General features: G+C 39.2%; 1 pseudogene; it reads right to left on the reverse strand.

Annotated features, from left to right (window-relative positions):
- Positions 1-2528, reverse strand: part of LOC122810693 — a 37284-nt pseudogene extending 34756 nt beyond the window's left edge.
- Positions 2529-13219: the final 10691 nt, after the last annotated feature.

Genomic DNA, 13219 nt, shown 5'->3' on the forward strand with positions numbered 1-13219 from the left:
TATAGATTTTGGAGGTAAATCTTCTGTTTGTATTGTCCTTGGCCAACCATATGCCCAGGTTAAGCTACATTTACGTCATTACTCTCATGGGTGAATGCAAGAAACTCAGTTGTTTGATTAATATATGACAAAACACGGGGGTGTCATAAGCTTCACCATCCCACAGGATAAAAATATCATCCAAAATGTGTGTGTAGAATCTACATGATGCAAAAAAAAGGTGAGTTAAATAAAACCTTTTTCTCCCATCGTATCATGATAACGTTGGCAAAAAGATCCCCACACGCTGCACCCATGGCTATCCCTGCTTATTGCAAGAATAAGCCACCTACAACGTTAACAAAATTATTTTTCAGTACAATGCCCAATAAATTGACATAGACATTAATTTGGTTGTATGGTATATTTTTCTCCAACAAAAATTAAAAAAAAACATTCCAGTCCTAGGTTGTGGGGAATGACTGAATACAAGTCCTTGACATCCACAATGATAAAGATATGTATATTTAAAGGGAAGGACATTCATTTTTGTAGAAATTCCCACAAATCAGGACAAACATGTGGCTCCTGGGTGATTAAACTTTTTAATCTAGTGTCCTAAAATTTGGTCAAGGGATGGTGATAGAACCACAGCCATCAACAACTGGTCAAATTGGTGGTTGTTCTTTATTTTTATGTATCTTAGGCAAACCAAACATATGGGAGATCTTAGGATGCAGCATATTTAGATAGTTATAATAATCTATCAAAATTTGTTGGTCAATAAATAAGTTATTGAGATTTCCCTTTATCTTATTACATGCAACATTGCACTCATTCACAGATACCTCCTTGTAGGTGTCATATGCAAAAATGGACCTCATTTTCATGTTATCGTCACACTCATTCATCACAACCAACCTACCCTCTTTATCAGGTTGCATGGCCCTGATTTATGTGTTCCTTCGTAAATCACTTAATCTCACTCTTTCTTCTCTGGAAAGATTAATTTTTAAAGTGTGATTTCTTACCTTTCGATTCAAGCATGCCAAGTTACGTATATCCAGCTCAAAGATTTTTTTGAAACAGTTAATCACACGGTGAATTGGGGTATTATGACTGCTGGATATCCTTAATGGTTGCGTAGCTGATCCAACATGTTGAAACATCACCATGAAATTTAATTTTCTGGAATATTCCTTAAGATCCATGAGTGTGTTTGCAACATCTATATGCCTATTAGATACAAAGGTTATACCTCAAGCAAATAAATCCCCATGGTAAGCATCAATATTAACAGATGAAAAATTATAGACAGTAAAATCTCCAGTGGAATTCATCATGGTGGTAACTGGGGGTAGAATAGATGTAATAACATCAGGGACTGAACTTAACTCCATTTCTTGTAATTCTGATGCCCATTCTGTATCCTGGCTCTCCTCTCCACTTTTGTTACATTGTATTAGAGTTCTGCCTGGGAAGATTCCTGTTGTGCCATTGATTGCTCTGAATGGAGTACTGGTTCCTGATCCTTTTTGACCATGGAAGAACTGGAGTGTTCCCATGTCCTAAAAAATCGTCCTTGTTTTCCTCCTCCAGCAAATCTTCCATCACATCCTGTCTCGGGTCAGTTTGCTCATCACCCGATGCATGAGTATTAGCACTGACATTGAATCTGGTACCACATGCTTGTGATGGTGGGGGGAGGGATGCCTTTTTTTCTTTATATTGACATCTATCCTTCTCAAGCTTCTTAACTGCATGGGAACAAATATTTTGGATCTGTTCATCAATGCTCTTGAAAATGCAGATGTGCTCATACTTAAATGATTCATATTGTAAATCACGACTGATTAAATTATTCAAGATTTCTATATCCACCATGAGTATATCAATTAATTTATTATTGTATCTTACAAACATATCCATATACTATATCCCATGTCTATCAAACATATTCAAGAATTCATGATGCAAATCAGAGTTAGGTATGAGTCCAGTTGGGAAGTGCCACATACATAGCCCTTTCGGTACTACATGTGCCTTCATACATTCTTTAAAATATGTGTTGTTCAGCTGTAATTTTTTTTTTACTTTCAGTAATTTATAGTCCAGTTCTGTCAGTTTTTCTTCAATCTTGTCATCCCCCCCCCCCCCTGAGATTCCACAAACAACACTTTAGAACATAACCAGTCACCCAGTAAAGGGGGCTGAGACAAAACCTGTCCCTCATAGTTTAGAGAACCGGAAGATTCATTAATAATGTTCTAAGGTAATATATTTGAAGTGTTACCTCTGTTTGATAGTCTAGTGTTGTTAGAAGCTGAATAAAAGTGATCAGAATTCAACTCCAAGTTCCTGGTTGCACCAGGAAGTTCCTTCTGTGTTGGCTGTACTGTAACTGAATTTAAACGAGCTGCTGCAAGATTATCCTTCTGTGAGAGTTGTTGGATGATTAAAGTCAAATCAGCCACAGTTTGTGCTGTCTGTAAGTTCAACTCACAGGAAGAAATTTGTGAAGAAACTGCTGTTTGTGTTCCAGCGGCCATAGTGCAAAACAAACCAGGCAAAAAAGCAAACTGAAGAAATACAGGTGAACCACAAATGGAAGGCCCAAGGAAACAAACTGTTGTAGATAAAATCCACAAAAACTTTGATCCAGAAGCCTTTTAAAATAACAACTTGTTTAAAAACAATGAAGAATAAGCAATTTCATTCAAAAAAATATATGAACTTTATCAGATAACAATGCTGGAAGTATACACTCATTTTAAAGCTTTTGTGATCAATCACAAATCTGTGAGCTGGACATATGTAACTTGACATGCTTGGATCAAAAGGTAAAAAAAAAATACTTTAAAAAAATCATCTTTCAAAAGAAGAAACCATGAGATTAAAAGATTTATGAAGCAAAGAAATTAGGACCATGCAACCTGATAAAGGGGGTGGGTTGGTCGTGATGAATTAGTGTGACTATAATATGAAAATGAGGTCCATTTTTGCATCTGACACCTAAAAGGATGCATCTATGAATGAGTGCAATGTTGCATGCAATAGGATAAAGGGAAATATCAATGACTTATTGTAGATCAATGTGTGTGTATGTACCTTCAAGAAGCTATCCAAGGGCTTGCACAAGTGTATAAATACTGAGCACATGCGAGCCTGACTGCCGTTTTGTAGTAAGCTGCTGAGATGTAAGCATGTATGTATGTAAGGTATGTAAGCATGTATGTATGTAAGGTCTGTCTGTTAATCAGTTTGTTTTACATTTTATGATGCTTCTATCCATCCTGATGTGTTTCTGTGTAATAAAGAATCTAAACGAACTACCCCGCCTGCTTGTCAGAAACATTTGCTAGTGTGTGTAATGGTGGAAGGCTTGATTTGTCCAAGTGTGCGAAGCTTGTTGCTTATGGAGGTGTAGAAATTCAAACTGAAGGCTCAGTGATGCTTTCATGTTACTCTTCTGGGAGATGTTCCAACTTGTTATTTATGTAGTCAATAGGAATGTCCAGTCATTATTAGGGCTTAGAGACAGTTTGAAAATGGGACTGGTTTCATTTAACAAGGAAGTCCATCATGTTAGCTTAAAAGGCTACTACTATAATTTTGCCCAGTATATTTTTTTCTACCTATGCTGATCTCTTCGAAGACAAACTAGGCAAGCCTCCAGTTGTGCACTCCATAAAGTTAGATCCAGATGTCAGTCTAGTTATCAGGCCAGCTTGAAGAGTTCCAGTAGCCATGCAGGACAGAGTCAAAGCCACGTTAGGAAAAATGGTGCAACAAGGTGTGATTCGTCCAGTAGGATAGTCTAGCCCTACTGAATGGGTATCTTGCATGACTGTAGCTCAAAAGAAAAGCTCGGATGACATCAGAACATGCATTTATCCATGAGATTTGAACAAAGCACTAAAAAGACCTTATCCAATGTGCACAGTTGAAGAAGTTGCAGCTCTGATGCTAAATGCCACTGTTTTTTCTTTCATAGATACAAAGAGTTCATTTTGGCAAATTCAGCTTGACAAGAAATCCTCACTGCTAACTACTTTCAGTACTCTGGCAGGTACAGATGTTTGAAAATGACATTTGAGATAAATTCTGCAAGTGATGTCTTTCAACATGCAATGGAGCATTTTTTTGGATATCCTTGTGGTATTACAGTAGACAACATACTAGTAGGAGGTAATGGGGAAGCTGAGCATGACAGAAACCTCATAAAAGTTCTGGAAAGAGCACATCAAGTGAATATTAAGCTGAAGCCACAGAAATGAAAATTCAGGCTACAAGAAGTTACTTATGTTGGTCATTTATTTACTAGTTCAGGCCTATGACCAGACCCTTCTAAACAAACAGCCATTCTCGAGATGCCAGCTCCAGACAATGTTCAAGCCCTACAATGTTTTCTTGGCATGGTTAACTATGTAGGTAAGTTCATTCCAGACTTGAGCCAAGTTTCAGCACTGCTTAGAGAGCTGGCATGCAAAGATGTATCCTGGTTCTGGTCAGAGCAACACCAAAGAGCATTTGATGTCCTGAAACATAGAATTGCTAGTCCACCGACTCTCAGATACTATGATGTTCACAAGCCAGTCACTCTTTCATGTAATGCTTTGAAATTTGGTCTTGGTCCAGTCATTCTACAAGAGTGTCAACCTGTTGCCTATGCATCAAGAACTCTTACCCAAACTGAAATGCAGTATGCTCAGATCAAGAAAGAGCTTTTGGCAATTGTGTTTGCATGCTCAAAGTTCCATGATTATGTTCATAGTAGACGTATCCAGGTCGAAACAGACCACCAGCCTCTAGTCACTATCTTGAGAAAGCCTATGCATACAGCTCCTGCCAGATGGCAATGTATGATGCTGAGATTCCAGAAGTATAATTTCACTCGTCTACAAGGAAGGCAAACTTTTTTATTGTGCTGATAAATTATCCAGATCACCCAGAAACATTACTGAACAGCATGAGAATGAGAACCTTGATTTTAAAGTCATGGAAGTGAGAAATTTTTCTTCCACGTGTCTTGATGAGCTGAGAGATCACACAGCCACAGATCCAGTTTTACAAAGCTTCAACCACTTTATCAATCAAAGATGGCCGTCAAAGCAATCTAGTTTACCCCAAGAAGTGCAACCTTATTTTCCATACAGAGATGAGATTTTTGTCTGACAAAGGTATCATTATGAAAGGTCTGAAAGTGATTGTTCCAAAGTACTTGCAACAAGAGTGCATTAATTCGTGGTCACCCAGAAACAGACTCTACCAAAAGAAGGGCAAGAGGTCTAGTATTTTGGCCTTCTATGTCACAAGATATTGAGAGAGTACTTTCATCTTGTTCTGTGTGTAATAGTACTAAGCCACATCAACAGAAGGAACCACTTCATCCAAACCAGATTCCTTAACTACCTTGGATGACAATAGCTATGATATTTTCGAGTGGAATGGTCAATATTACTTGGTAATCCATGCAAGCACAAAGCACAGCACAAAACTAAAACACCAACACTGTTCCAAGATTCTACCTTGTTTTTCTCTTCTGGTCTAACATTATTATTACTTGTGTTTGAATAAATCTTTTTTCATGGAGCCTGGCTCGTGCACATTTTTGGAGTGGATATTACATTTACATGCTCTTCTGAACAGAAGATATCGAAGGAGGGATAGCCTTCATTGATACCTGGAACAGTGTTGGTGTTTTAGTTTAATATTACTTGGTGTTAGTAGACTCTTGTTCAAATTGATTTGAGACTGACATACTCCCTAATCTAGCATCCAGTACTGTCATTACTAAGATGAAGCATCATTTTGCAGTCTATGGTAGTCTGCACAAAGTTATTTCTAACAATGGCATGCAATTTACAAGCCAATAATTCAAATGATTTGCTGAAGAGTGGGACATTATTCATGTTATAAGTAGCCCAAAGTATCCGCAGTCAAATAGTTTAGCAGAATGTGCAGTTCAAAGTGCAAAACAGTAACTAGAGAAATCAAAACGAGACAATAACGATATTTTCCTGAATCTCAGAAATATTCCTCATGATAAACATCTTGGTTCACCTGTTCAGAGACTTCTGTCATGACAAACTAGAACCACATTACCAATCAGTAGTCAATGATTGTGAAAACCAATCTGTTGAAGCGTTTAACCCAGAAGTCTTACTACGATAAGACCAGCAAACCACTTAATCCATTACGAGAAGGAGAAGTGGTAAGGGTGCAGACATCCAAAGGTTATGATCAGATTGGAGTCATGAAGAACATTTGCCCAGAGTTGAGATTGTACATTGTAGAATCACAAGGAGTAGAGTTTAGGCAGAACTGGAAACATTTGACGCCATTGTCCGAGCCTCCACCACAGCACATAGCCTGTGAGAAAGACTCTCAGAGTGAGTTGGCCAGTGTTCCAGTTCCAGAGGAATTTCCAGAAAATATTCCCATTCCTGTGATGAATCCTGAAGTTCCTGATATGAGTTGCTCACCGAAGACTGTCTCTATTGCTAAATCCATTCCATATTGTTATGTTACCAGATCCAGTCATGTCTCCAGGCCATGTAATAGATACACGGCAACTTGGACATGAACATTGTGCTTGTTTCTAATATCTATAATAATGCATGTCTAACGCCAATGTTTTTACTAAGGGCAATCTTTTTAAGAGGGAGGATGTAGATCAATGTATATGCTGTACCTTTAAGAAGCTATCCAAGGGCTTGCACAAGTGTATAAATACTGAGCACATGCGAGTCTGACTGACATTTTGTAGTAAGCTGTTGCGATGTAGGCATGTATGTATGTAATGTTTGAATATTAATCAATTCATTTATATTTTGTGATGCTGCTATCCATCCTGATGTGTTTCTATGTAATAAACCATTTAAATGAACTACCCCGCCTGCTTCTCATCTATGTTAGAGAGGGACGAGTGACACTTACTGACCAAAAAATTTTGATTGATGACTATAACTATCTAAATGTGACACATCCTAAGATCCCCATATGTTTGGTTTGCCTAAAATACATAAAAATAAAAATCTACCAATCCGACCAATTGTTGATGACTGCGGTTTTATCACCCACCCCCTGACCAAATTCTTGGATGCCAGATTAAAAGGTTTGGTCACCCAGGAGCTACGTTTGCCTTGATTTGTGGGAAATTTTACAAAAAAACTAATGACCTTCCCTTTAAAGACACATATATGTTTATCACTGTGGATGTCAAGGACTTGTATTTAGTCATTCCCCATGACCTAGGACTGGAATGGTTTTCTGAATTTTTTTGGGGAGAAAAATATACCACATGACAAAATTAATGTCTATTTCAATTTCTATGAGATTGTACTGAAAAATAATTTTGTTAAATGTGGAGGTGACTTGTTCTCGCAACAAGCATGGGTAGCCATGGGTGCAGCATGTGGTGGTCTTTTTGCCAACATTATCATGATTCAATGGGAGAAAAAGGTTTTATTTAACTTCCCTTTTCCTGCATCATGTAGATTCTACACACGCTTTTTGGATGATATTTTTATCCTGTGGGATGGTGAAGCTCATGACACCCCCCTGTTTTGTTGTCATATATTAATCAAGCAACCAAGTTTCTTGCATTCACCCATGAGAGTAATGACGTAAATATAGCATACCTGGATATTTGGTTGGCCAAGGAGAATAAAACAGAAGTTTCACCTCCAAAATCTATACGAAACCCATGTATTTGAACAGTTTTCTTCATTTTGACAGTTTGCACCATATAACACACAAAAGGGCAGTGGTCAAGGGCCAGTTTGTAGAGCAGCCCGAATGACCACAGAAAATACTGCCTTTTGTGAAGAGTGGATATTGCTGAGAAACATGTTTTTAAAATGCGCCTATCCTACAACATTTTTTGACAACTTGATGTAGAGGTGATTAATAAATGTGAGTCTCATCATTTTGTGCCAATTTTGGGAGGTCCTTGCATGACTAATATCAGAAGCAAGGTAGTCCTAAATGGTGGGTGTAGAATATCAATGCCACCCATAGCTGAGACTACAAAAACCTTCAGGAATTCTGCGGTGGTGGTGCTGCGGTAGCGTTGTCACCTCACAGTTAGATGTTGCCCGTTCGATTCTCGGTTAGAGCGTCTTCTGTGTAGTGACATGCGTGAATGGGCATTCCTTCATTGAAGGTTGTGCATTAGGCTCAGCAAGCCAGTACATAAAAAATCTACTGCCAATCATTAGCAGACCGGAGTTCCGCTGTGGCGACCCCTAACCGGGAAAAGCCGAAGACAAACAAACAATTCTACTGAAGGTCTCGCCATGAAATCTGTCCTGGAAAAGAATTGTCATCTTCTCCTGCAAGGGAACAGCATTTGTGATTATGTGGGGTCAGTTCCACCATTGGTGTTCAAAAGGGGCAGGAATTTAAAAACAATATTAAAACACAGATGATCCAAAGCCCGACACAGACAAAATATTGAATTTATGGGGATGGAAAAGTGCAATTGTCCCTACTGCCCCAAAATTCTGGTGTGCCCTGAAATTACTTTGATCAACCAGATGGTCACTATAAAAAACAGATTCAATTGTTGTACAACAAAGGCAGTATATTGTGCATTGTATATGTTCTGCCCCTGTTTCTACATAGGAAAAATGGAGAGGAGAATGAGGTACAGAATCTACAAACGTTGATATAAAATCAAAAAGAGAAGAGACTAACACCCTCTATGAACACATACAATGTTACCAACATCATACATTCAAATTTTGCATTGTGGAACAATTGCCTTCTAATAGTAATAAAAATCCATGGACCTTATTACTTGAAAAGCATGAATTATATTGGCAGTTGTGTTTGAATGTCAATAACTGACCAGTAGCATGCTTGCTTATGTTAAAAGCACTGGAAAGATACTTTTGCCTTTATTTATTTATTTATTTATTTATTTAATGGGGAATGCATTTTGTTTCTGTTTTCTATATTTTATTCTTTGTTGCAACTATTGACTCAGTGCTATGCACTATGAATTTCCTTTCAGTGACTTTTCTAAGATGATGTTTCAGTCCCTGGGGGCTTTGCGGCCATGTGATTAAACACAAAAGCTTTAATGTGTACTTCCAGGTTTGTTATCTGATGAAGTTCATGTATTTTCTGAACAAAAGCACTGGTCTTTCATTGTTTTTAAACAAGTTATTTTAAAAGGCTTCTGGATTAAAGTTCTTGTGGATTTTATCTACAGCAGTTTGCTTCCTTGGGCCTTCCATTTGTGTTTCACTGTATTTTTTCAGTTCATTAGTTTTTTATTTTTGTTTGTTTTGTTTTTTGCTTTTGCCTGACTTATACAACTGTACTATGTTCATTCCCACTGCCTCAGTGGCATTTTGAGTAAAGTTTACACTACTCGGGAGTTCAAAGGATAAGGATCCAGCAGTCCTTACAGAATGTTTATTCTGGACATTGAAAAGGAATCCAGTTGGCAGTGCTTTATGAAAGTATAAACAGGGGATGCAGTTGCTGCCTCTGCAATGCTTCTAGAGGCCACCCCTTTTTGGTAATGCCATCAAAGAGGAAAAGATCCTGTTCAAATGACCCTTCACCTTGCCTGGAAAAGATTTACCATGGTGGGTGTAAACAGAACACAATAGCAGAGGGCAACCACTGTGCAACAGTGTGTTTGAGACAGGCTGACCTTTCTTAGTCCACATATAGGAGACACTGTTCAGCATTACTAAAGGGCTCTGTTCTGTCAAAGTAATACCCGAGTTGTTAGTGTGCAATTAAGGTATTTAGAATCTTTTCTCCCTTGTTTTTTTAGCACAGGGTAGAACACTGGGAGGCATGGCTTGGTTCAAGATAAATTCAGAAACATCTTATAGGCATGAATGATGGATTAATGCATAACACAACTATGTCATTGTGCAAAATTGAAAAGGATTGGCCCACTCTGAGAACTTACAGCTCATTGACTCACCTGGCAGATGTCAGAGCAATGAGTAGAATGGTCCTCGAAGTAATGTGCTGTAAATCAGCCCAAGAGGCAGGCTCAAAAGGAGGCAAGGACAATTTTCAAGAACAAAGCTAAGATCCCAGGGAGAAGGAAGAATTTGCTTTTGAGGTCGTCTCACATGCAACACTCCAAAAACTGTTTCACCACAAAAAGAGATGAAACAGGGGGATCCATGAGCAGACAAACTGATTCTGGTTGGAAGATGCACTTTGATAGAAGTATATGACAAACCATCTCTAAGAAGTTCACACAAGTATTTCAAAACCAGAGGAGGTCAGTCAAAACCCTTTTCAGACCTCTATTATTGGCTAGACACCACCTAGAAAACCTCTTCCACTTGTACACATTATATTTTCTAGTAACAAGTTGTCTTGCCTCCATAAATCCCTGCTGCACATTCTCATGGAAAAAGTGCCTAAAAGGTATCAAAATACAATCATCCAGGCTGTCAGCTGTAATTGCTCTGAGCTGGGTTGTACCATTCATCCTGATACTGTGTGAGCATTTACAGGAAGCTTGTAGCAATAGCCCTTGGCTAATTCTATTAAAAGGGAGAACCAACTTTGTCTGGGCCAAAATGGGGTTAGTACAATGTTCTTTGGTCATCCTTTCTGAATCTTTAGAAGTAGCTTTGGAATCAATGGAAAGGGTGAAAATGATAGACTGTCTGTCTTCCAGGAATGGCTGCAATGTCTACAACAGAATTTCTTCACTTGTCTGTTTTGAAAGAAAGGTGAGCAATACTTGAGGTGTTCGATTTAGTCCTGGAAGACTTCTGCATGGAGCTCCCACTCATAAGGGTCTATTCAGGATCTGCTTAGTCTATCTGCCACTGTGCTTTGCTCTGAGAAAACGTATGAGGCCTGAAGGGTCCAAGAATGCTGTACAGCCAGCCCCAGGCTATCACTGCCAACTGGCAAACAGGGTATGACCGTGTACCTCCTTAATTATTCAAATATTGTTGTCTGTAATCACTAGAAGAGGATCCAGAGTCCATAAGTGGTAAAGAACATTTAAAGCATGAATCACTGATGACTTCTATTTTACATTTATGTGCTTTGATGTGACCTGAAGACCTCAAAAGCCTTGCACTTGAACTTCCATGGACACTGCTCTCCATGCAAAATCTCAATAGTCCATTTGGACAAATTGGACTGGGGTCAAAGGACAGAAAGGGAGTCCCAGACTCAGAGACAGTTGATTCCTACACTACAGTTCCTATTTCACAAATCCCAACATCAGTACCTGGAAATCCAAGGGATGAAGGTACTGGGTCTAACAATTCTTTACGTACTGTTGAACATGTTCACATGTAGTCTGGCTAGTCTGATGCATTTAGGCCTACAATTCTGAGGAACTCTCTTGCTGAGGTCATATTTAGGAGAGAGAAATTAAAAAAAATGCCCCGATAACTCAGAACTTTATGTTCTGGTAGGAAGGCCACTCCTCTTACTGTGTCTGTCCAACACCCCAGGAAAACAATGTATTGAGAGGGTGTGGGGAAGGACTTTTGAAGATTCAATTTGAAGCCCAGGTGGGAAAGAAGGAAGGTGATCCTGCTTAGGGCACCAAGCACCTGGAAACAGAATCTGTATAAATTAGCAAGTCATCTAAATAAGGAAAAATGTGGATGCCTAGGGTTCTGCAATAGGCAACTACTGGGGCCAGACACTTTGTAAATACTTGAGGTGCAGTAGACTTCCCAAAGGGTAATGCAGAAAACTGCTACTGTAAGCCAGACACAGGGAATCTCAAAAATTTCCAGAATCTGTGAGCAAAAGGAATATGATAAGTGTCCTTGAGATCTAGAGGCATTATGAAACGATGGTCTGAAAGCTACGCTAGCACCAACTACAAGGTCAGCATTTTGAATTTTGGAATGTTTTATTACAGTGTTTAGAAAGAACAAATCTAGGTTGCTTTCCAGAAGTGCTCCTTTTTTGGTACCAAAAAGATTCTAGAGGAAAATCCTTTGCCTTTGTGTATCTCAGGCACTGGTTCTATGACTCCTGCTTCTCCCATGTGATGAAGCACTGGAGGCAGCTCTCTCTGGTCTGGACGGTGTGAGGAAATCCCACTGAAGAGGATTTTCTATCTAATTCCAAGTGCATTCTCTCCAAACTATTTGCAGAACCCATTTGTCTGGGACTATTTGTCACCAGGCTGGAGGGCTGAGAGAGAGAGACAGAGAGAGCCAGGGGGAAGGAGGAGGAAGAGGAGGAAGGGCAGGGGGAAGGAGGAGGAAGAGAAGGAAGGGCAGGGGGAAGGAGGAAGGGCAGGGGGAAGGAGGAGGAAGAGAAGGAAGGGCAGGGGGAAGGAGGAAGAGAAGGAAGGACAGAAGAGGGGGATAGGAGGGCTCTGTGACTAGCAAAAACATTTCTTTGCAGGGGGTTGTTTCTTTTTTGGAAAGAAACCCCTCTTGTTTGGTTTTGAAGAATTATCCTCCTACCATTTCCTTTTGGATGTTTGGCTGGGACTTTTGTTTATTCTTCCATTTAAAGGATGACACCTCGTTTGCAGAGAACTTGGGTATGTGAAACATCACAGACACCCCACACATTAACTTGCATCTATCATCCTACTGATTCCTGCTTCTCCCATGTGATGAAGCACTGGAGGAGGCAGCTCTCTCTGGTCTGGACGGTGTGGGGAAATCCCACTGAAGAGGATTTTCTATCTGATAATCTGTGTAAGAGAGGGTCCAAGCACAAATTCAGAACTTAAATGTGCATTCAAAACTTTGGTTTTTAAATCATGAGAAAAGTTCTGATTATGTAAGCAGACATACTGTCTTGATGCAACAGTAGTTGCAGCAGCATTTCTTGAGAATTTATCTGCATATTCAAACACACCTGTTAAATGATATTTTGAAACCTAAATCAGATTAGAAACAATTTAATTCATACAAGACTTTCGCTCCTCAGGTAAGGATACAGCAAAATCATCCAAACTTTACCCAAACTATAAAATAGATTTCCACATATAGCCTTGCTAATTTAACATTTTAAAGGTGAGATTACTGGAAAGAGACATCCTTTTGCCCTGAAGATCTAACAATTTTCCCTCTTTATCAGGGGGATGTTGGATTAAATGAAGGCAAGGACTTTTTATTTGAGCAAGCAACTTGGGTGACCGCAACTGGGTCTGCAGAGAAATGGGAAAAAGAGACCCATCATATCTGAGGAGATCCTATGCATTCTCTGAGCATTTTTAGAGATTGCTGGGATAGATGCTGGTGTCCTGAATGCAGGC

Source organism: Protopterus annectens, chromosome 9.part0 (assembly GCF_019279795.1).
Source record: "Protopterus annectens isolate FY-2018-M chromosome 9.part0, PAN1.0, whole genome shotgun sequence".
In the NCBI taxonomy this organism is placed as follows: domain Eukaryota; kingdom Metazoa; phylum Chordata; order Ceratodontiformes; family Protopteridae; genus Protopterus; species Protopterus annectens.